A 25,224-nucleotide genomic window follows, 5' to 3' on the forward strand; every position below is an offset into this window, starting at 1 on the left:
TGAGGAGTCAAGAGTATTTTCCTGGAAAACGAAGAAATCAGCAAAAATCAACTAGGTGAATGGGAGGGGAGGATTCTAAACAGGAGGAATAATAGCATGTGAAAGTCCCCGAGGTAGAGAAGTGGCATGTATGGATGTTTAGGGAAGAAGGTCCCACTGCTTAGAACATGGGAGGAAGAGGAAGACTCTTTTCAAGTGAGGCTTGTTCTTATTAAATTACAGGGAACTTCTGGGCCCGCAGTATTGTTGATAAGAGCATTCCCTGCAATCAAGCACCACACACTAACCGACCTTCTACGGGCCTTTGGATAAAGGAAAGCTGGGACAAGTGACATGGGAATTCTGTGTTCCTATAAAGGAGCTGTGGTAGCTCATTGTTGTCCCTTGGGTGGCCAGGCCTGCACGGTATTCTAATACCAACAGTCCCTGGTAGTGAACTCTTGACTATCCAGGGGCTGTTCAACAATTCACATGTATTATTTCCCTTCATCCTCTCAACAGCTCGAGGTGGTTGCTTATTAGGACTATTGACAAATATCCCAGGTCTCTCAGTTCCTGGTTTATGACAGGGACTTCCTACCTCCTTGAGTGGTGGGTGGCCACAGGACCAGCTTTAGCCCATCCTCAGTGAGGGAAGGTGAGGGTGTCATGCTGGAGTAGAAGGATTTAATTGCTGGTGCTTGAATTCAACCTTTCCATTTTTACCTGCCCCCCCAAGCCTTTCTCATTATGCAAATGTGTGTTTAAGTCAGTGATTCTCAACCTGGGGAAATTTTAGCCTCCAGGGGACATTGGAAATATCTTCAGGTAGTGTTTTATTGCAGTTGGGGAAGGGGATGCTTCTGGAATCTAGTCATTAAAGACCAGAGATGCTGCTAAATATCCTACAACGCACAGGACAGCTTCCACAACAAAGAATCATCTAGTTCAAAATATCAACAGTGCTGAGGTCAAGGACCCCTGCTCCAGATGGAGCCTTCCACTGCCACCCTACACTGAACATGCGTCACTGAAAAATGTGAGATGCATGTTACTCCAGCATAAGCTCATCCATCCTGGCTGATACAGCAGAATATTATTTCCGTTTTATAAATCAGGAATCTGAGATTTAGAGATGCAAGTAAGTTACCAAAAGCCACACAGCAAAACAGAGCTGAGACATATGCCCAGGTCATTTGGGACTCAAAAGCCTGTGTATTAACCACTCTATTAATGGTTAACCGTGTTGTAGTCACTCAGGGTCCTGTTCTCAGGCCTTAGGGGAGAACATCTTTGACCAAGAGCCACTGAACCCCTCCCCAGGGGAGAAGGTGGCCTACAAAATTGCTCCTGTTTGTCTGAGAGCTGTTTCTGGAAAGAATTCAAAAAGACGTTGAGAAACAGGTTTAGCTTATAGATAAAAATCTCAACATGGTAGTAATTTGCTTTTGCCCCCCATACTTTCTTTGTACATATACAAACCTTTCCCAGTGTCCTAATTCTAATGTCTTGGTGATATGACATTATCGCCAGTAAAATTTGAGTTCCTAGGCACTGTTTATTTCCCAGAACTCTAGAGTTGGGGTTCAAGTATCAGTTCTGCCCTGTACTAGCTGTGCTCTCTGGGCAAAATCACTTCACCTCTCCACGCCTCTTTGGTAAAATGAGAAGGAGTTGCAGTGGTATGATTCTCACAGGATTTTCAGAGGCATTTAATGATCTAATATTTAGAGGGTCACATAATAAGCATGTTATAGGGATTTATTAAACAAATGAGGTTTGGGGTAAAGGACTGAAATAGGAGATGTTAGAAGAAAAGAAGTCCTACTTGCCATCTAAGATGGTTCAATGCCATTAAGTGTGGAATCAAAGTGCCACTAGTGTGGGCTGAGGTTGTAGCTCAGTGGTACAGTGCTTGCCTCACACATGTGAGGCCCTGGGTTCGATTCCACAGCACCACATAAAATAAATAAATAAACAAATAAAAATAAAGATATTATGTCCATCTACAACTAAGGAAAAAAAAAAACAACAAACAAGTGCCCTAGTGTGCAGTGGCAGTCAGCGTACCTGGGGGAGGGTGAGAAGGTTACTCAAAGGAACTACAGCTTGGCCAGGTCTTGGGGGATGTATAGGAGTTGCCAGGTGGACCCAGGGTGGAGCCAGATAGGTGGCTGCAGTAGAAAGTGATGGAGGGCCCAGGACAAAGACATGTCTGGGTAACGTGGAGCAATCACCCTGGGCCGACTAGATCAGAGGTGTGAGAGGAGACACCACTAGCAGACTCTTTGGGGGTCGGTTTGGCTACTGAAGAATCTTGACCATCATGAAGAATTTTGCATAGAAGTTCTTGACAAAAGTTCTTAAGTGCAGACCCTTAAAAAAAAAGGAAAACAGAACCAGGCACACAAGCTGGGGAAGTGGGAGCATCAGGGAATAACTGTCCGGAGTTCATTCAGATATCATCTAGCAAGACCTGCCCTGCAAACTCACTGTGGTGTTGACCCCTGAAAACAAGGAGTCTTAAAAATGGCCGGTTAGCTGTTAGGTGAGGTGCATATAGAGAAAGCTATTCTGACAAGCTCTGAGCCACCAAGCTAGAGGACAGAATCTCCAAATCTCCATTTATTTCCTAAGTTCTTGGGCATCCTGAATCTTCACTGGGTCTCAGGTAACTCAGGGCTGGTCACAGAACCCCAGCCTTCAGTTTCTGCAATGCCAGCCCAGCCAGCAAGCTGGCTCCAGGGTCTTTTCAGAACCAATCCACTCTCGGCCAAGGCTTCTTAGATGAGAGGAAACCAATATCTTTCAACTATCATTTGACAATCCAGGTTCTTGCAACCTGGCATTAAAGACATGGAGAACTCTGCCCCCTGAATTTTATTTTAGTTATTTTCTTTGGAGCCAGGCCTGAGGCGTGTGCAGAATCAAAGTTTCCCATGATGCTCTTGGGGGCCAGCCAGAAAGGGAAGTGGTATTTCAATGGTACAAATCTCACTTATCTCTCTGCTCAGGATTCCTAGGGAAATGTCCCCAGATTTAGTCACTTAAGAAGGCTCTCAATAAAAATGATTACTACACTAAACCACAACCAACATTTATTTTTCACTCATATGTTCCCAAGTGTTCTCCCTGGAATTCATAGTTACTCCTTTCCAAACTCCAGAGAGATGAGTTGTTAGGACCACATGGTTCTAGATGAGATTTTTAAGGAGATGTCAATATTATCATTCCTGAGTGGGAAGAGGATGCGGAGGTGTGAAAAAGGGAAATACTTGCCAAAGTTTCACATTTAAATTGTGATAGTTCTAGGATCAGAAATGGGGACCTAAAATTCAAATTGCCTATCCAAGCTGCTCAAGGAAAATGAACCCACCAATTAATTTAGTGTTCTCATTGTTTGGCAGTTAGATCCACCTACAAGCCTTAGTGTTTGAAGTCAGTTGGGATCTTGAGAGGGGTGTGGTTCTCTGGTGAGAGGAATGAAAGCCAAAACTTACTTTTGTACACAGATTGCATAAATTGCATTCAGCTCCCCCACTGATTTCCTAAGACCAACCTCACTGAACATGATCCTAAGAAGCATTCTGGGGGAGGGCAGAACTAGAATCACTGACCACCATTTTCAAAGGCACAAAAGGAATTGGTAAAGCTGAACTTTTTAGAGCACAGGTAGGGGGTTCTTCCTGGTTGGAATACTGGCTATGTCACCTAGGCAAGGTGTCAGAGGTCATCTGTAAAAAGGGATGAAATATGAACCTCTTTGTGGAGTTGCTTGGATGATTAAATATGACACTATTCCTAAATACTATATTATCAATATTCTTAGCTCAGGATCAGGCCCAGAGTAATCACTCGACGGATGACAGATGCTGTTGATATTGCCATTGTCACATCTAGAGAGTTTCCTAACCCCAGTGCTCCTGACCATTGGGGCCAGATCATTCTTCCTTGCAGGGGCTGTCATGAGCACTATAAGGCTTTTAGAAGTGTCTTTGCTTTTACTCTCTAGATTTCAGTAATACTATAGCGACCCCTTCATACCTCAGCTGTGACAACCAACAATACCTGTAGAATTCCCAAAAGTCCTTTGGGGGAGGAAGGCAACATGTCTGGTTGAGTAGCACTTGCACACTTCACTGTGATGTTGTTATTCTCTGTGGTGCAAACACACACACACACACACACATGCACACACACAGCAAAACCTTCTAAATTAACTGACATACACACAAACAAAATAAACTCAAGCAGTAAAGGCAGAGATAGGAAGAGAAAGAAAGAGTCACTGGAAGAAAGGAAAAGATGGAAGGAGGAATGTTATGTGCGAAGTTACTGGATTGACCACTAAGGCCAAATATGTCACTCACATGCCTTAGGGCAGTGTGCCAGGGCAGCTGACACTCCCTGGGCCAGTATGCATCCTTTTGATCAGACTCTACCCCTGCGAGTCCTCTGAGCCCGCACAGATCCGAGTCTGCAGAGGGCCACTCACTCAGCATTTCCCCCAGGTTCTCACTCCTTGACTCTCGTTTCTCCTGCCTGGAAAGTGTGTCTGCACCTGGTGCTTCTGGAACCAGCCTTCTCCACCCTAAAGATGCCATCCCAGGCTGTCTCCCTCAGTGATACCTTCTCACCCGTTCCCTGTCCTGGCAAAGCCATGACTTCTTTCCCTCTCTACATCCATCCCAATGTCTAGCCTTCCACTATTTATCACACCATATCAATGTGACCTAGTTCCACATTTCCCATGGGTATGTGAGATCCTCGGGAGCAGGAGCAGTGCCATTGTTGATCCCTCAGTTCCTGATCCATCACTTGGCTGAAGAAGTAAATAGTTGCTAAGTGTTTTCCCAATGAGTGAGTATCAGAATAGAGTTGTCCAGTGATCCTTCTCTTCAGGGCCTGAGAAGCTACACAGATATCCCTGGGAAAGCTTTGCAACACCCCATCCAGCCTTTCGGTCATCTCCCCTCCCTATTGCAGACGTTAATTGCCACTCGGTGGAACAGCAACATTTACTGGCAGGAAGCAAGAGAGAAGCACAGGGCTCTGCCACAGAGAGAGGACACCTGTCTGTTATCGGTCTAGTACTAAGTACTTCTCATGCAAATCACCTTAGTCTCTGGGACTGTTATGGCCACTGGGACCAGGGGAGCTACTAGTTTGGGTACCTCTAGGCAGCAGCCTATAGGGGACTATACTTCTTTACAGAAGGTTGACAAAAAGGGTGGCACAGAACTAGGTGTCAGGAAACACAGGAAAAGAGATCTATGGCTTTCTGTGATCATGTTCAAACTAGGTCCCCTCTGGATCTCAGTGTTCTTGTTTATGAAATGAGCAGCTTATGTCTGAAGAGTGTTTTGCTAATCGGGCTCTATTGCATATTGGAGCCACATCAAAGAATATTTGCCATTGCTGAGCACACCATCAACAGCTGATGTATTATTTCCTTTGCCAAGAATTTCCTTCCTTTTCACACTATCTCTCTCTACCTCCTCCATGTACCTTCCCGTACCCACATGTTCTTGAAAGGCCCATTTAAATATCACTTTCTCTCTGCAAATTTCCCTGTGGATGCAAGTAGAATGAGCCACGGCTTCCTGGGGTGGCCCCATAGCTCTGCGTCTTTCAGAGATTACTTCTGGTTTTATTTTAGGCAGCTGTTTTCGTGTCTGCCTCCTCGGCTGTGAACTCTTTGGGAACAGGAGGTGTTTATTTCATTTCCATATCATCAGTCTGGGATACAGGGTTTGGAACAGAGCAGACCTTTGATTATGCTGGTTGAATTACATCGAATTCCCTTTTCGGCAGATCCTGCCTCTGCTGGGCAAATCAGGAAAAGAAAGCACTTTCATCTCATGGAAGGGCCAGGCCCTCCAGTGGGCCAGTAAGAGCCCTCTGGGCCATCCCGCAGGGCTCGGATGGACAGTCACGGCAGAAGATGAGCCACTCGGATGCACACAGCTTTCTGCCAGTGGAGGCGCTCCTGGAGGGTCGAGGCATGCCACTTCGCTGCAGGGCCTTTGGCTTCAGCCCTTCCCCCTCTTGGTAAGTAAAGCTGCCCCTGCCCAGGTCCTGTAGCTCTGCTCCTGCTCAATTCTGTGACCTGGACAACTTTGGGGTGGGCAATTCCAGCAGGATGCTCAGCATGGCAAGGTTAGGATCTTTCAGAGGTCACGCATTCCCTGAACTGCTTCTCTCTCACCTTGAGTGCTGGTAGAATTTTCAAATGCAATCTGCATTTTTGCTCATTTGATGGACATCCCCATGCATATGGTCTCCAGGACCATCACGGTAGCAGCCCCTACGAAGTGGCCTATGTTGTTATCTCTCAAATAGCAGATGTCCTTTTACATATTTTGCTATATACTATTTTTGTAATATTTAATTCTCAAACATACATGTTTCCCAAATCTTTGATTTGCCCCTATCTCCTTAGGACTTCAATGCTCAGGTTACCATATTGTAGCAACTCCAATATTATTTACAAAAATAATATTGTAGATCCATTAAATCAGTGATTTCCAAACTCTACTTGTCTACTCTAATCATGTGGAGAACTTGGAGATACACATTCCTGGGATTCCACTTTCTGGGTTTCTAAAGATGGTTGCTTCAGGCTCAGACATTTATATTTTGGGGGATAGCTCCAGTGGATTCTAATGCTTCTCCATGTCTGAGATACACCGTTTTATATGACACCATTATGGAATGAGGTGTTCATATTCATCAACTGCCCACGTAAATGAAGTCTACCAGTTCAAAATTTAAGCAATTTAACCATTTATGTGCATTGTTATAATATTTAATTTATTAAATATAACCTGAGTGTAATGAACACAGTTGTCTCTACTATTTATAAAAATATCGTCTTGAGCATCAGGTACTATGCTGTGGTCTCACAATGTGCTCATGCATAATTGACTAGCCAATTCTTTGTCCCCTGACTGAATGGCTGCAGGCATCTGGCTTCTCAGTTTATATTCCAGATAATTAATATTAAAAGAAATAGGATTTCCATATTGTGACTGTGCATATGTGTGTGTGTGTGTGTGTGCGGTGGGGGGGGGTACTATGCATTAATATGAACAAACTCTCTATAATGAGTTATTTCTTTTTTATGTAGAACTAAGCTCCAACTTCAATAGAATGAGAATCAGAGGCATTTTCAAATGATAGAGGTGGATTTCCCTGGGCTCTCCTGGGTGACAAATACACTCTGTAAGGAGAACAATTTTAAATGGCTACTGTGGGAATAAAACCTTTCAAAATGATGTTTGAATTAACATAACTAATTTCTTCTAAAGCTTTAGTCTGAAAGAGTAATGAGTCATTTGTTTAAAGCACAGTCCTTACAGTGTCATTTCCAGAGATTCTGTCTTATTAGGTCACAGGGTGTGTGCCTCAGGTGGTGCATTGTTAGCAAGTGCTCCGGGTGTTCGGATACAAGAGGCCCATCACCTGAAGTTTCTCAAACTATTTCTGGTGAATTTTTGCATCTCCATCTTCTGCTGACCAAAACCTGGTCCCTCATCTCATTGTGCAGCTCACCACATGCACTATATCCAAACTGGTCTATGTGTAATACCAGGAGAAAACACCTACTGAAATACCTTGGAGGTTGGGGCAATGACAATTTGCTGCAAGTTTCTAAACACTGGCACTTGTCCATGGAGCACACTTTGAGTAGCATCACCATATACCACATGGTAAGAACACTTTATTAAAATATGAGTTACTAAGAGATCTCTAACCACACTAATCCTAGAAGTCTCAATAGTAATGAGTAATAGGTGAAGAGGGGGTGCTGGGGATTGAACCCAAGGATGCTTTGCCACTGAGCTACACCCCCAGCTTTTTAAATTTTTTTATATTGAGACAGGATCTCACTAAGTTGCTTAGGGCCTCACTAAGTTGCTTGGGACCTCACTAAGTTGCTAAGGCTGGCCTTGAACTTGCAATCCTCCTGCGTCAGCCCCTGGAGTTGCTGGGATTACAGGTGTGCACCACCATGCCTGACTAGTAATGGCTTTTGACAGAAATGAATATCTAAATGGTTAAAGTGTAGGTTCATGAGTTTTGTTTCACTTGAACTAGTTGCAGGAGAAATAATGAAATCCTTTATACATGACACTGATTCCTTTCCTATGTGGTGAACAAGGAATGATGAGGAGGGAATTGTGATTAGAAGACAACAACTCATCAATTCAGGCTGCTGTAACAGAATACGATGTATGGTATCTTAAGCAATAGACATTTATTTCTCACAGTCCTGGAGACTGGGAAGTCCAAGATCAAAGTGCTGGCCAACCTAGTGTCTGATGAGAGTCTGCCATCCACTTCCTGGTTTGCAGACAGCTGTCTTCTCATTGTATTGGAACATGGCAGAGTAAAGAGAGAGCTCTTCTGTGTCCTCCTCCACTAGTGACCTATTCTAATCACCGTCCAAAGGCTCCACCTCCAAATACCATCTAATGGGGGTTCATGAACTCAACATATGAATTTTGATAAGACACAAACCTCCAATCCCTAACCACCATGGTATGGAGCCCTCTCTGAAGAGTTATGTGTTCTTGACCCAGGAAGACCCAGCTAGGATCCAAACCACAGTTAAGATTTTGGGGAGGGGTTGGGGATGTGGTTCAAGTGGTAGCGCGCTCACCTGGCATGCGTGCGGCCCGGGTTCAATCCTCAGCACCACATACAAAGATGTTGTGTCTGCCGAAAACTAAAAAATAAATATTAAAAAATTCTCTCTCTCTCTCTCTCTTTAAAAAAAAGATTTTGGGGCGCCATAATTGGCAGTTTGAAGAAACCCTAAACCTGGGAATCAGGATGGAATAATAATTTTTCCCCTTAAGATGAGCCTGAGCATGACTTAGGCATAAGGATTCATCTGGAAATCTGGACTTGGTAAAGAGAAGTGGTATCTGAAACCTGGTAACTCTGTTACCCTACTATCCCCAGCTAGACCTCCTGTCTCAATTGATGGTGGCAAAACTATTGGGGTTAACTTTAGAAATAAGAGTTATCATTAGAGTGACCATTTGCTATTACTGCTTAATTAATACACTATAAAACAATTATGTAGTTCAGTAGGTGTACGTCAGTAACTTGGATTACTCTGTGCTACACTTTGCACATCTAATAGAGGATAAATGCACAAGCCCAGCGGGGAAGATCTCTTCCAAATACAACAGGGCTCCATAGGCAATGTCGCATGGCAGGCAGGGAGAGGTTCCTCCTGCTGCATGTCATCAACGATAGCAGTCACCAGAAAAGGTGAAGGACAGTCACCTTGAATTTTGAACTTCAGAATCCCAGGAACCACTGTGGACTCCTTCCTCAATCTCATTTTCCACACCTGACCAGCTCCACTTCCAATTAGAACTCCCTTCCAGAGAATACAAGACAGATTCAGAAGAATACTTGAGAGAGTATAGGTTCTCCATGGGTCTTGGTTCTGCCTTCACTGCTGTTGCATTGGAGAAAATAACCACTTCGGGCACGTTATTAGTATATGCAATGCTTTTTGGTTTCCGATCGGTCCCGTCTTTTCTTTGTGGGTCACTACTTTCTTTGCTAAAGATTCTTCCCTTCTTTCTGACACATTGCTATAGCTACCAAGCCAGCCTTTCTGTCCTGTTTTCCATTCCCTCTTCTATCTTCCATATATCCTCAGAAAGGTGAAGTGATCAAGCTGCTCTCCACAGAATGAATGCCTTCCCATGAAATCACCCAGAGACTAGAGTCCAAGTGTCTTAGCATGGTGGGCCCCTCGTGACCTGGCTTTCTGTGGCTCCTCTCATCACACTACCCTCCAGCCACGCAGAGCTGTCCACGGCCTCTCAAATCGAGAACAGACTTCCCTGAGTCTTGTTAGTCTTCTTCCAGGAATCCCTTTCCCCTTAGATTCTTCCTGGAGAATTTCCATCCTTCCAGACTGAGCTCCAGGGCCTGCATTTCTGGCTTCTCCAGAAGACCAAGGACCTCTGGGCAAAAGGGCATTGAGTTGAATCAACTTTGCATCTTCATAGCAGGACATCAATTGCGACACCAGTAGGCACTTCATCCATACTTGATGAGCACCCCAGGAAGGATCATCACGGAACTGTGAGTCAGGCTGATGGAAGGAGAAGAAGGGAAAGATAGACGGGAGACTTGGAATCCCAAATATTCCTAATTCTCCCCAGTATAAAAACCACTGTTCTGTTCGCCAGAGAATTTCAAAACGTGTTAAAAGAAACATCGGTGAAGGAATAAAGCCAGAAAATTAAGCCCTTAAGTAACTTGCAATCTATCTGATCCTCCACTCCCTTCCCGTGTTCGTTAAAGGCTCAGTGGTGTCCTGTTTGAGTAGCAAGCCTCGGGGTTTAAATCAGAACCACTTTCTTCCTGCTTAATCCCCTGCTCACAAAGACTCCTGGGGTAGAAAATGAGTACACAGGAAAACACATGTCACTTTTGAATTGTGACAAGGTAAGACCATCCATCCATTATTGCTCCTGTTCCAAACCTGCTGGGCAAATTGTGAAATGGTAAGAACAGCTTGGCAGGCTGTGGACCGGCTGGATGGAGCACCGCAGTCCACGTGCCTCTTAATTTCAGGGACAGGGTGCTCTGTGCTCCTTAGTATAGATGTGGCCAGAGAGATGCGCTGTTCTCCTCTTTCTTCATCCATCACCCAACACAGACACACACACACACCCAACACACACACACACACACACTCACACTCACACACACACACTCACACCACACTCCTGACCTCAAGGGATTTGCTATTTGCTCTGGGAAGCAGAATAGATATATTTATTGCTACTTTGCTGATAATAGAGATGGAGTAAGTTTGGGAGTTTGGAATGAGGTGTTAAAATACAAATTATAACTTTAAAGCTTCCTGGCTTCTTCCTGTAGTGGAAGGTGAAGGCTTTTGTTCACTTATTCAATAAATATTTAGAGGAATTGTGCTTTGAGCCAGGTACCGTTCTGAGCTCTAGAGATATATCATTTAATAAAAGCAGGCGCCTGGGCTTATGGAGCTTATATTAGAGAGTAGGAGACAGACACTGATAAATAAACTCATATGTGTGAAGCTATGGAGAACAAGTGGTTGATGTAATGGTGATAGGGTGGTGTGTGTGTGTGTGGGGGGGGGGTCTATTTTCCATGAGGTAGTCTAAGGATATCTTTCTGAGATGAAATCTGAGCAGGCTATTATTTTCCTGTGACTGCTGTAACAAATTTCCACAAACTGGGGCTTAAAATAACAAAAAAGTTGCACTGAGGGTGCAGCCCAGTGGTAGAATGCTCGCCTAGCATGTGTGAGGCCCAGGGTTCCATCTCTGACTGCACAAATAAGTTTCTCTACTTTCTCACAGTTCTGGAAATCAGAAGCCTAAAAGGAAGCTTCTGAGACAATCAACCTGCTTGGCAAGGATGTCGGGGCGACTACCCCTCTCCATCTTCTGGTGGTCGCCTGTGATTCTCCGACTGGTGGCCCCATCGCTCCAGCCTCCAAGTCTGTAATGAGGTTGCTGCCTCTTCTCAGTTTGCCTCTGTCTCAAGTTATCTGTGGCCACCCATATAACTAAACTAAATAAACCAGATCACATCTTTTCCCATGTAACATTCACAAACTTCATGGACATATTTTTTTGGGGGGCCCCCATTCGGTAATATGAGGAATAGTAAAACCCAAATAACAAAAGGAAGATACAGAAAACTGTGGGAAGCAGTATTTCAGGCTGAGAACAGCAAGGATCAGAGCTCTGAGTCCCATCATGCCTCATTTGTGAAAGGATAGACAAGAAAGTCAATGTCGCTGGGCTGGAGCAGAGGGTGGGCAGGGTAAAGATGAGGTCGAAGGCAAGCTGCAGTCTAGGCCGGGTGGGATTTGGGTGCGGTGTGGCCAGCGAGAAATTCTCCTTCTTAAGCCAATGCCCGTGGATTTTTAATGGGTGGTTTATTTCATCCTTATTTCTGAGTTTTGCTTCTGCTGTTTCTATAATTGCAAACTTTTAGTACATACCTGCTGTCAAACACACCAGCCTTGCATTAGATACCTTTGGAGGACAGTGATTTTGACCATTCAAAAACTTGAGGATCAACATTTGAAATCTGAACAAAAGTCAGGTAGAAAGATTTGAATTCAAATTCCAGTTTTAGGTTATTTGGATTGGGCACAGGAGGCCAGAGGAGTCTGGGAAATGGGAGAATAAGAGAGGAAGTGACCAATCATCTGAGAGCACAGGACAAAACGGTCCCAGCCACTGGTCAGATCTTTAAATTCTTCTTCTTTTGGACCACAGCTTATTCTCCAGCGGGCATGGGAAGAGCTATGTCCCGTTGGAAAGAAGCTATGAAGAAGGGATTTATGTGGATCTATGTGGACTTACGTGATGGGCACTGAGCATGTGCCACACCCTTTCCACAAATTTTCTTTAATTTAGTGCTAACTTACAACCTTAAAAGTAAATCATTAGTATGGCCATTTCATAGGCAAGGACACTGGTAAAGTTGCCCAAGGTCACATAGCTAATGAGCAGCAGTATTAGGATTTGCACTAGATCTCTCTGATTCCAAAGTGTCCATGTTCTTTCCTTCACATCAGGCTGAAATGCTAGGTCCTAGGCAGGAAGTACTGGTCTAAGGGCTTCTTCTTTGGACATCTATCTAGTGATTTATCTAAGTGTATGGATGGTGCCCAGAGCTGCCATGTTGGATCCCCACCTCCACTATGGACACGCCTGCTGCCCACAGACCATCTCCAGATGCCTGTGTAATCCAGTGCCCTCCTTCTTTGGCTCTTATAATGGACTCAACACACTTGAAATTCAGGCCACAGGTCTTCCTCCCCCACACAGGAAGAAACCTGGCTTCTTCCCTCTGATTTTGTTAGTTCTCTAGGATAAGGTGTCCAACAACCAGCTGGGTGAGCTTCCTCTTTCCTCTCAACATGTCGTGATGTTAGTCAATCAAAGGGTTGAAAATAGGGTTGTTACTCTTAAAAGGTCCCCAAGTTGGCAACATTTTTTATCAGTTCAATTTTGGGCAACTGCATTCTCTTACTTGCATAGTCCTAGATCTCCAAGTGGCTGTTTCCACCATTTGACTGACAGTATGGTAAGCCTTCATTTAAAGCTGTCAGGATGTTTATTTGGATCTTGGAGCATCACTTAAACCTCATAGCTACTGAGAGTTGCCTAATGGCGATAGTAGTGGGTGCCAACCTTAATGGGTGCCAGTTTCATTCTGAACATTTGTTTAATTCTTACAATAATTACATGAATGAGCCAGGCATGGGGATGCATGCCTGCAATCCCAGCAACTCAGGCGGCTGAGGCAGGAGAATTGCAAGTTTGAGGCCAGCCTCAGCAACTTAGTGAGATCCTATCTCAAAATAAAAAAATAACAAGGGCCAGGACCCTAGTACCAAAACCAAACAAACAAACAAACAAACTAAAAAAACAATAACAAACAAATAGAAAAACCATGGGGACCCATTTAATAGAAAACTGAGGTAACATTTAAGTACAGAAGCCTTCCTAAAAAGTACTCTATTATGATCTTTAAAACTATGATTTTGCTAGACAAAATCATAAAATAGAAGCCATGGGGCTTATGAGAAAATGTAGCATGACCTTTACTCATTTCCCAGGCCTGCTATAACAAAGTATCCCAAGCTGTGTCTTGGAGGCTTAAAGTCTGAAGTCCAGATGTTGGCAGGGTTGGTTCCTTCGAGGTCTGTAAGGTGCAATCTGTCCCAGGATTCTCTCCTAATTCCTGGTGGTTTTCTGGCAACGTCTGCAGTTTCTTGACTTGTACGTGCACCTCCCAATTTCTGTCTTCGGGTTCTCACGGTCTTCCCCCTGTGCGTCTACAGATGGCCTTACGTCTGTGCACATTTGACTGTGTCCTTTCTTATTAGGACAGTTACGTTGCACCAGGGCTCATCCCAATGACTTCATTTGAACTTGATCGTCTCTCAAAAGACCTTGTTTCCAAATAAGGTCACATTCTGAGGTACTGAGGGTTAGGACTTCAACATACCTTTTTGGGGTGGACACAATTCTACTCATGAGAGCAATCACAACCCTCATCCATGACATTAAAGGTAGGAAACTAATTTTTAAAAAAATGTAGCATAGTTAGGTGGTTAAGAAATACATAATTTCTTCAATAAATATAGTACAACATTTACTTGTGGAAAGGACCTGATGTTTGTGTGTGAAAGTGGGCAGCTTAGGGGTGGCAGATGGAGAACTCCCAGAATTCAGAAGGAAGGGATGGTTGTAGCTCATCATACTTGCAGCGAACCAGGGAGTTGTCTGAAATGTGCGTTGGATATTCCTACTTGGCGGCTTTTATTTCCAGGGACGTTTTTCTTCATTCCCTGAGAATTCCATAAGCAAATGCAAAACCTGTGTTATGCTCAAATTGTCCCCTAAAAAGTCAATATCTTTGGAACCATTGACCTGAGCAAACCCAACACACTAGCAGAAGTCTTTAGCTTGCTCAAGGTCACCAGCATGGTGGAGGGGCTGTGTGTTGAGCCCAGCAGACTGACACCAAGGCCCAAATTATGGCCACGAAGCTGTTGCACTATTTGTGTCAGAAAAAAATTAAGGAAAATAAATGATTCAATGTCATGCCTTTGGGACAGGGCTTGGTGTGATCCCACTAATGGTGATAGGTATGATTTGGGGATATCCCCTCCCCCTTATGCCAAGATTTCCCCACTCTGACTCCTGGGATTGTGAACAGGATGAGGTCTCATGCCAGGATTACATTATGCTACCTGGCAAAAGGGATTTTGCAGATGTGATTAAGGTGACTAATTGGTTGATTCTGAGTTAATCAAAAGAGATGTTATCCAGGTGAACCTAATCTAATCATACAAGCCCTTGAAGAACAGGATTTTCTCTGCCTCTGGGAAAAAGAGAGAATCAAAGCATAAGGTCCCATGCGCCTGGCAGGCTTTGAAGATGAGACCAGAGGAGACTGGCTTCGAAGAGTAGACGGCATCCCACCTACCTTCCTCCCCCACCAACCAACAGCCAACGGGGAAATGGGGTTTCAGCCTCACAGCTGCATGGAACTGAATTCAGTTCCTAATCTGAATGACCTCAGAAGCAGATTCTTCCCCAGACCCTCCAGTCAACCAAGACCTTGACTTTAGCCGTGGGAGACCCTACATAGGGAACCCAGCTGAGCCAGCCTGGCTTCTGACCCATAGAACTGTGAGCTGATAAATGGGTGCCACTAAATGGGAATTCATCTGTTGCACAGCTTAGAAAACAAATCCACTGCCTCATTACCAGAGTGCCTACACTATGAGGCAGACGAAGGTTAGAAAAGGTAGAGCAAATGCCTTACAGGTTCCTCTGGGAACAGCACAGACTTTTTTTTTAATTGGCATCAACCTTTTCTCCCAGCTGGGTTGGGGGTCACTTGTACAGAAAGGCTACATAACTTTTTTTTTTTCTGGGCAACATATACTTTAGGAAAATGTTTTCTTTTGTCTTATGTATCTTGCTGCAAGCTTTCAAGGTAAATATTATTTAGAAATATCATCAAGCAAGGTTGATTTCCATAAGTGAGATACTGAATTTTAGTTCCAAAAAATGATCTGGGGAGGGGGAAAAAAGCAATCTCGTTCCCACAACGTCTAACCCCAACATGGAGGTTACAGATAGATGGGAGAGGAATTTTCCCCTTGTGAGTAGTTAACACATTTATTTCTGAAACCCTGGATGGGCCCACAATCCTCTGAGGTGAAATGGTTTTCTATAGAAAATTAATCCTATCTCCTCTGACTGCTTTAAGTCAGCCTGGCCTGAGCATCTTCTTTTGGTTGAAATAATTTCGAATCTGGATGTTATCAACCTGGAAAAATAAGTTTGCTTCCCATTTGCTTTATGAGGAAGTCAGTGCTTTGAACACAGTGTTCAGTTTCCTTCAGGGAAAAGCACCTCTTGATAAGTGGAAATATTTATTTATTTTTCAACAAAGAACGGCTATTTCAGATTTGTTCAGAAACTGGTTCGACAATTTTTTTCCATTCCTGTGTCAAGTGTTGGGGAGAAAAGAATGTTGAGTATGATGGGTAATTTGTACTGAGTTGGTGAGAAGTGAACCGTGTGTGTGTGTGTGTGTGTGTGTGCATGCGCACACGCACGCATGTGAGTTGAGTGTGTGTTTCATTTGGAAGAAATCTGAAGTATTTGAAAAAGGGATTTTAATAGAAAAATAAGCCCTCTTTATTTAAAATACATGCTGCAATACCAGTTGCACATTTTTTTACTGTATCATGCCTACAGTTTCATTTTGTTTTATGGATTTGATTAACACGTTTTTATCATCTGCGTAATTTTTGTTGAACCATTCTCCGACTTCTTGGGGGTTGGTACAAGACTTTAATTATATCCTTCATTTGGGTGCAAACCATTATCTACAGGATTTAGAGCATTTTATTTACTTCAACAAACATTCTTTGAGGAGCTGCTGTGTTCTGTGCTCTGGACCAGTCATCGGGAGGGACACAAGGGTGAGTCCACTGGTAGTTTCTGTCCTGAAGATGCTGACAGTTTAAAGTGGCAATTCTCCAGTGTGTCCCAGAGATGGAAGCCAGAGTTCCTCAGAGTCTCTGCACACACCATGACGCATTGGCATAGTATCTTCAAGTTAAAACAGAAACTTTGTAATTGTAGGATAAACTGGATATGACTGGACGTAAGAATTGAGTGTAGAAATGTGTTTGTGGATACCAAAGATTTAAAATTAGAAGAAAGAAAAAGGTAGGGAGTATTCTATATCTAAATTTTTCTGTGGATAGGAAAAGGGCCATTGTTATTTCAGTTTATTGTGGTTTGGGGTCCTCGTTCTATTAGAAATGAGTATATAAACCAACCCAGTATGGTGGGTTCGATGCCCTTCCAAGGTCAATGTTTCAGGTGAAGCCCTGCTTGCTCACTTTGGGGGCGTTTATCTTGCAAAACTTCCAGTTCCCCTCTGTGCTCAGTCCTACTTTCCCTGATGCAGCTGCTCTGAACTGCATCCTCCATCCCTCCCCAACCAGCCTCATTCAGCCTTCTCCTCTGCGTTTTCCATAACAGATTCTCCCCTGACTGCCCCATCTTTCTATGAAGCAAGTGCAACTCAAATTGAGGACTCTTCCCTCACACCCTTCTCCTTTCAACAATCAGAGTGAATCTTTCCTCTGCTTCCATTTTATAGCCTTTACACTTAGCGAAGTCTCTTGCCATGGTGGGTAGCAGGAGATGCCCTTTACCAGCCAATGCGTGCTCAGAGCAACTCGGATCATTCAGAGGAGGAAACGGAAGTTCAGAGAGGTGCTACTGCAGGTGCCCTGGCTGCTGAACAGCAAAGCCACAGTTGGAAGCCCAGTCTCACAAAGACAGTGCTGCTTTCACCACATCTCCCAGCCTCCCCTTCATCTTCATGGAGATAGGCAGAGATACGCCTCCTTCCTATCTTTGCACCTGGCGGCTGCTCAAAATACATCCATCGAATTGAATTTACATTAGGGGGAAAAGATGATGCCATATCCCTCAGCTGTTACTGATACATTTTAAAATGATTGATGCTCTTCAGTATTGGTGAGCAGGTGGAAGGTAAGAAAAAAACACCTTAATATGTTGTTAATGGGAGTGTTAATTAAAGTAGTACTTTAGAATTGCCTATCAGAATAAAAGCATATGCCTGCCTTCACATGTGATTCTGGTCTTAGAAAGTTCTTGCTAGGAGATAATTACAATCCTGTGCAAACATATGGGTATGTGCTTATTGATCACAGTGCAATTTATAGGAGGGAAAACTTAGGCAACCTAAGTGTCCATGATTAGGGAAATGGACAAATACATCAGGGGACCCTGTATGATGGGGTATTACGTAGACTTTAAAAAGGTTAATGGAGATCTGCATGCACAAACCTGGAAGGGGGTTCACTGTGCATTGAGAAGTAGATATTGACCTCATAGGCAACAAGCAAACAAACAAAACATATGTGCAAAATTCTTAAATTGTTGTGTGGGAACTTTCTTCCCTCTCAGAATAGTGGGGATGAGCCAAAGATGAGGACCGTTGATTCTAAGCAGCATCCATTCTAAAGAGAGGCTGTGACCACATCCTGGAGAGCTAAGCGGGATCCCAGCCCCACTTACTCCACTCACCTCCCTTCTGACCCCTCCAAGCAGATTAAGAAGTGTGTAGAGGCTGAAGTGAGAGATTGTTATTATTATTCTTCCCAAAGCAGCAGGGGACGTAAAGGCAGACACAGCTTAAAGAGAGCACCATCTTAAGGCAGGCAGTGTCTGCTGAAAGGGGAGACAGCGGCTAGGGAGAAGGAGAGCAGGAGGAAAACTGATGGAGGGGTCAGGCCTCTGGAGGAGGCTGGGGAGATGGGAGAGAGTGGAAGCTGGAGGCAGAGCCTGCACAGTATTGGGGCAGGGAGACAACGAGGGACCTGTCAGAGAGATACGAGGTGTTTGTCACCAGCTGGTAACCAGTGCCTCCAAAGGCTGCCAAAACCCAGTAATTAACCCACCCTTTGCCCACACCACACGCTGGAGACATCACCAACCTCACAGGGCTGACAGACACACAGCCAGATCCGGAAGTGTGTCTAGGGAGGAGAGGGATGCCGTATCACCCTGAAAAGCAAGGGGGTTTTTAAAGCTTTCCCTCCTTCATCCTCCTCTTCTCTCCCAAACTGGAAGTTATGTGGGAGAAGAAGGAGAGATGGAGGAAGCATCCTGAAGTCAGGTTACATGTTCTCTTCAAGTAGCAAGGGGAACAGCTGACGTCAGGGAGGAAAGAGATGAACTTTAAGTTGAGTTTGAAATTAAGTCTACAAATAAACAAAAACAGGGACGCACTTAACGAATTTAAAAGACTGAACTTCTAACAACTCCAAATGTCTGAAAATTATAAGAGTGGACCTAGACCTTATTAAGGGAACACCTACCCATAGGGGAAGGAAGACCAACATAATCTAGGTAGAGAGAGTTACTAGAATTAATATAAAATCCTTTATGCCTATCTCTAAAGAGGTGAGAGTTCAGTAAATTGATTATGTGCGTGAGCACACACACACTCACACACACACACACACACACACACACAGGCATACACATAGAAAGGGGTGCACAGTTAGGACAAACTCTGCAAAGGGATTCATGGGCCAAACACACTCTACTTAATTCCATCATTTTTGGTACCCAAGCAGCCAGGGGGCTGGACCTGGTCTGTGGTTGTGGTTTGCCTCTGGTCTAGAAGAAATAGCAAGGTGTCCAACAAAGCATTAGCCTTGGAGGACTGGGAAGGGTGTGCCAACAAAAACTGCTGTGGACAGGTGGATTGGTGGGATCTTCCTGAAAGTTTTCTTGGGGTCAAGCATAGAAATATCACCATCACCATCCAGTGTGGGGGAAGTGGTGTGTCCACAGGTGTTGAGTGGTACTCAAGGGCAAAGGGAGCAGGAGATACAGAGTGTAGGGTGGGGGCTTCAGCGGCTGCAGAGTGGATAGATGCTACCCAGATAGAGAATCCACAGCCTCTTGGGAAGAGAGGCTTTTTGGTGGACTCCATGCATGTGCCAAGGTCAGCAGGGCATCATGGTTGGTGTTTCCCATAGAGATCTAGTTAGTCACTTCCTTATTGGTGGAGAGAAGTCCTTGCATGGCTCAAAGTGTCCTCTTTTGGGGCAATTCAGGTCATGTCAATAAGCCCAGGCAGTAGTCAAAAGTAGTATAGACAGAGGATTAATCCAATCAGGAGTCAGATCCTGGCTTATCAGGGCAATCTCTGTGGCCCTTAGAGAAATCTTGGCCCTCTGAACCTCTCTCAGTGGCAGTAGCAGCAGCAACAACCAATTGAAGTATTTCTTTCCTACCATTTTAGACTCCTTATCTGTGGTCATCATAACTTCCTCTTAGATAAATATTGTTAATAATAGCTAAAAGGAAGACGATAATATCCCATAACAGACTTATTGGGAAGACGAGAGAAAATTCATGCCAATTTCCCAGTTTAGCATTTGACACGTTGCTAACATTATGAAGTTATTGCCCTTTTTATTAACCAACATTCAGGAACAGTATGAACAAGGCGCTAGGAGTGGAGCTAGAACAGACGGACATGTACTACAGGTCTCTGTGACTCTTCATGAAGTTTCTCTAGGACATATCCCAGATGAGGGAAGGGAGAAGACAGAGCGAGGCAGAGGCCCTGGTAACCTGAGCAGAAAGAACCCTTTTGGATTGCACTCTCAGCAGGGAACTCTGAGTGGAACCAAATGGTGTTGCTGCTTCATTAACGTCCTGTGAACATCCACAGATGGCTGTCCCACAAAAGAAGAGAAATCAGCTACCAGCTGGTTGGCTTGAGCCCAGTTGTATTAGCTTCCTAAAGCTGCCATAACAAATTTGGTGGCTTAAAACAGAAGAAATTTATTCTCTCACAGATATGGAAGCCAGAATCTGCAATCAAGGTATCATCAGGGCCGTCCTCTCTCCAAAGACTGTAGAGGAGAAGCCTCCCTTGCCTCATCTGGTTTTGGGTGGTTCCAGGTGACATTTGGGTTCTGGCTGCATTACTGACATCTCTTCTGCCTTCTTTCCATGGCCTCCTCCTCTGTGGATATTTCCTCTGTGTGTTTCTTACAAGGACACTTGTCATAGGATTTAGGAGCCATTCAGCCACTCTGGGTTGATCTCATCTCAAGATCTTCAACTTATTTATGTCTGTTAAAAATCTTTCCAAATGAGGTCACCTGCACAAGTTCACAGGTTAAGATGCTGAAATTCGGTCCAGCGCACCAATAAAGCCTAAGACACGACCATGAAATATTTAACGTGAATCTATCCCCAAACCATCTCAGCACATCTTAGAAACCCAGCAAATATTTGCTGAATGAACGAATGTATCAGCATCTTTGTTTTATCAATGGGGAAACTGAGACCTGGAGAATGATCTAGCTGGGATCTCAGATCTCTATTATATCTAAGCTTAAACAGAGCCTAGATTTCTTGCCCTCAGTCTGAAGCTCTTGAATTCATGGTAGGCTAGGTACTCGTGGCTGCTGCATGACAAAGAAGGAAAACTGAGAGACAGTTGCCCAAAGTCACTGAATGAAATGAGAATCAGAACTAGCCGTGTCCTGGGAGTCTGGGGTCCTGGGCCCAGACTCCCAAGACAGGGCTAGTTCTCCTTCATCTAACTATCTTGAAGGCATTCTGACACCAGGCTTGGAAAAGAAGTCCCAGAAAGTCAAATGAAGACTCAGAAAATAAATGGGGAAACTGAAAGATAGCATGCAGTATATTTTATCAATGCTCAAAAGGTCGGTGACAGGATCATATTTTATTTTTCCAAGTTTTCTTTTAAATTTCCCCCAGTACATACTGTTAATAGTCAGGAAAGGCCAGGTCCTTGCCCAGTGGAAAACATTTCTGGAGCATATCTTTATATGCTCAGAAACATGCCCAGCCCATGAAATGAGAAGAAAAGCTGCCTCAGCACCCTAAGAGTTTCCCCCAAAGTCTCAGAGTTACTGCAAAGACCGGAAAGCAATGTAGGAAAAAAAATTCAAACATGCTTCAGAGGTAAGACCAGATTTTCATTCACACTATAGTTCTCTTGGTTTGATTCTAAATGCTAAAGCTAATAAAGAAAAAAGGAAAAAAAAAAAGGAAGGAAATTATATTCCCTCAGTACCCTTTCCTGGTCCTCATCCTTTGTTGCCATGACAACATGCAACAGCGGCACATTCTCCTCATCCTCAGGCCCCTGGGTTTCCACGTTCAACCTAGGCTGTGCTGACCATTTGCCTTCTGGACCATCCCACTGGTGGAACTGCACCAGAAAGTGTCTTTGGATGATGCCTATTTTAAAAATAATGTTGGGAGACTTCATGTCCTGATTTTCTTGAGACATTGTGGTCTCCGATACCACAGTCTCAGTTCCCACTAGGCTGTTCAATTGGTTTGAACTGGGTGTATATGGTTATCCCTTCCTTGGAGCACAGAGTCTTCAAGTGGCCACTGTTTCCACCTGCCTGCTTCTCTCCTTCATGGCACCTGCCTGAGGACACTTGAATTTGAATTTCCTTTTTGTCAACTGGTATCCATTCATCTAACTATGTCATTCACTTAGTTTAAAGAGGATTATGCAAAAATAGGCAACTAGAAGTCATACCTAACTACATCTCAACCTTCAGATGGAGATTTTTCCGAACTCTGTTCTATCAATTCTCTAGAAAGTGTTGACGTTGGAAGCATTCCATTGGTTTTCCTTTAGCATCCCCCTGCTCTGAGTTTCCATAATGCTAGGGGTCTCTGCTCCCTGGATGTCTGTTTCTTCTTAGTCCTGGACATCTCCACTTTCATACTCTGCCCAGAGCCAGAATATGAGCATCTAAAAGCATGCCAGACATTACTGCCCTAAAGCAATGCTTCTGGTGGCCCAAGAGCCAACTCTATATCAAAATGATGCTTTCAAGAGTAAGTGATCTACATGGGAAATGATTATGAGCTTTTGCATTTTTTTCTTTCTCCCTGGATGTAAAAGTTCTTTTATAAAAGTCTGTTTATAAAAGAATAGTAGAAGGGACTGTGGACACGTTCTGCCTGGAATGATGCAGCATTATTTGACTCAACTTGTGTGAAGACATCATTGCCAGGCATGGCGACACATAGTAGGGGCTCAAAATATATGAAGGGGAGGAGGGGAAACAAGTAGCTCCATATATAGGTTTCGGTCTCTCCATTTTTATTTTTTTTAGCAATCTTTATGGAATGCCGGTGATTTAGGAAGCTTTCTCCTAGGCTTGGTTGAGTTTCATTTGTTTAGTCATTTATCCATTCTCTCAAGTGTCTAATTGGCTCTCTTGCAATTCCCATTTGCATGTGGGACTTTGACTTGGTGATTGTCAGCTCAGAATCTCATCACTTGCCCAAAGATTTTTCAAGAGCAAAGTGTTGCTCTTATCATTAGCAGTCCTTGCATTATTTGTGATGCTGAAATTTGACACGAAGTCTTCTATATCAGTTCCACATGGTAGGCTATAAACTCTCTGTAATCACTTAGCAAAGAAAATTCTCCAGTAGGCTTTCCTATATGCTAGAGCAGCTCACCTCTCAAATTAACCTAAACCCTAAAGCTCTCTGTGATGGGTATAATGGCAGGCTCTCCTCTGCTGGCTAAGTTCACTGAACCATACTTTGATAACATCCAGAGGGTAAGTTCACCAACCAGTAAATTGCAGTTTTGTCTTATGAGATTGTGATCAAACCAATACACCATGCAATAGCATGATACTTGGCAGAAAATAGGTCCCCTATCCACTTTTGATGAATGAATGAATACACAGATAATGAATGAACAAACTGGGTGCTAATTTTCCAAGTACAATGAAGACCTGAAAATCATTTGGCTTGTGTTCTAAACACCAACCAACTCAATCCCTCTCCTTTCCATCAGCTACCTTTCTCTGTGAGGGACCTAAACACAAAGCTCTTGTGTTGGCTTTTATTCAATAAATTCAGAATTCTGACAAAGCTTAGTGTCTCACATTTTTCATGGCAGGGATTTGAAAGAAAATTCAGCAGGCTTCCATCCACTTGACAACAGAACGTGGGGAGACAAAAAAAAATCACATCTTCTAGAAAAAAACTTGGAGAATCAAGAGGAAAGAGAATTGTTTTTTGATGAATAAGGTGGGGAGAAAACTTGGGGAGAGTAGAAAGGAATTATATTTTTTAGGTGAGAACCCATAAAACAATTGAGGACAGTGTTATTTCCTTTCCAGGATACAAACCTGCAGCCAAATTCTGAGGTCTTAATTTTATTCTAGGTTGGTTATGGAATAAGAAATGTACTTCTTAATTTTATGATTTTATGTTTCATTTTTTTTTTTAAAAAATGATACATGTAAAACATGTTCACTGAACACAATTCACCCAACATAGGAATATAGATTAAATCAAAGTCAGGTTCCCACCTGCCCCTTCACCTCCCATCTTCCAGGTCCTGAGAACAGACTCTGGTGGAAGTCGGCATTCACGACAGTTATTAAGAGGTTCCCTATGTCACCAGAGCTGGGGAGGAGTGGAGGAAGCAGAGCTGGACAGAGGGAGAGGTTGAATGGCAATGCAGTTTCCCCAGAGGCTTTATCTGAGTCAGAGGGAAGCTTGGGAGCTGGAGTGGACCCTCAGAATTGCTCTAGAAAGAGGAAAGGAGAAAGACCTCTGTATGCCACTCTGTTCCACCATTCCTGGAAGGTGAGTTGCCCCTCACCTCCTGCAGAAAGGGCTGTATATTTGGAGGAAGTAGCTATCTTTGGCAGAGGGCAGTTCCTGGGGCCACCAGTAGCTTTGAGCATTTGTTCCTCAACGGAGAGTCACATGTCAAAAATCACTATATTATATGTATTTTTCCAAAACACACATTCTTTCTATATCTACATGTACACACACACACACACACACACACACACACACACAAATGAAAGGCAGCAGAGCTTGGTAGTTAGGGACACTCTGGAGCCAACTTTAAAAAACTCACTCAAGCTCTCTAGGACCCAGGTGCCTCCTTGATTCAAATGGCAATGACAATTGTACCAAGCCTTGAGACGGTAGGAGAATGAAATGGGCGAATTAGTGTGAATCTCTGAGAATGCAGCCTGACACCTCCAAAGGCACTTTAGCTTTACCTCTCCCCAATTATCTTGAACAACCTTCTCTTTTATTCCTCCGGATGCACTCTGTTCTTTTAGTAGCAGAATAGCATTTCGGAATCCTGAATCCTGAATGCTGTGGTGGACTGGCCACAATTTCTTTCATAGTTCTCTTTCTGTTGCGCATTTAGCTTGTCTCTGGCTTCTCATAATTACAAGTGACATAAAAGTGAAAACTCTGGGCTGGGGATCTAGCTCCGTTGGTACAGTGCTTGCCTCACATGCACAAGGCCCTGGGTTCAATCCCAACACCACAAAACAACAACAACAAAAATAGGGAGATAAGAATGAACAGGCCTTATACATATATCTACAGACAGTTGAAAGAATGTTGGTAAGATGGGTTCCTCAAAGTGGGACTGTTTGACAAGGAATGAACACATTTGAAATCCTAGCAGGTATTGTTCATGGCTCTCTGAGAAGCCCGTGGACCTCTTGCTGGGATGTCAGCATCACAAGAGGACAGAGTCCTTCTCTCCCGCACC

The sequence above is a fragment of the Marmota monax genome, unplaced genomic scaffold (genome assembly GCF_021218885.2).
Source record: "Marmota monax isolate L192 unplaced genomic scaffold, Marmota_monax_Labrador192_F-V1.1 WCK01_AAM20220418_F8-fsc00064, whole genome shotgun sequence".
NCBI classification, from domain to species: Eukaryota; Metazoa; Chordata; class Mammalia; order Rodentia; family Sciuridae; genus Marmota; species Marmota monax.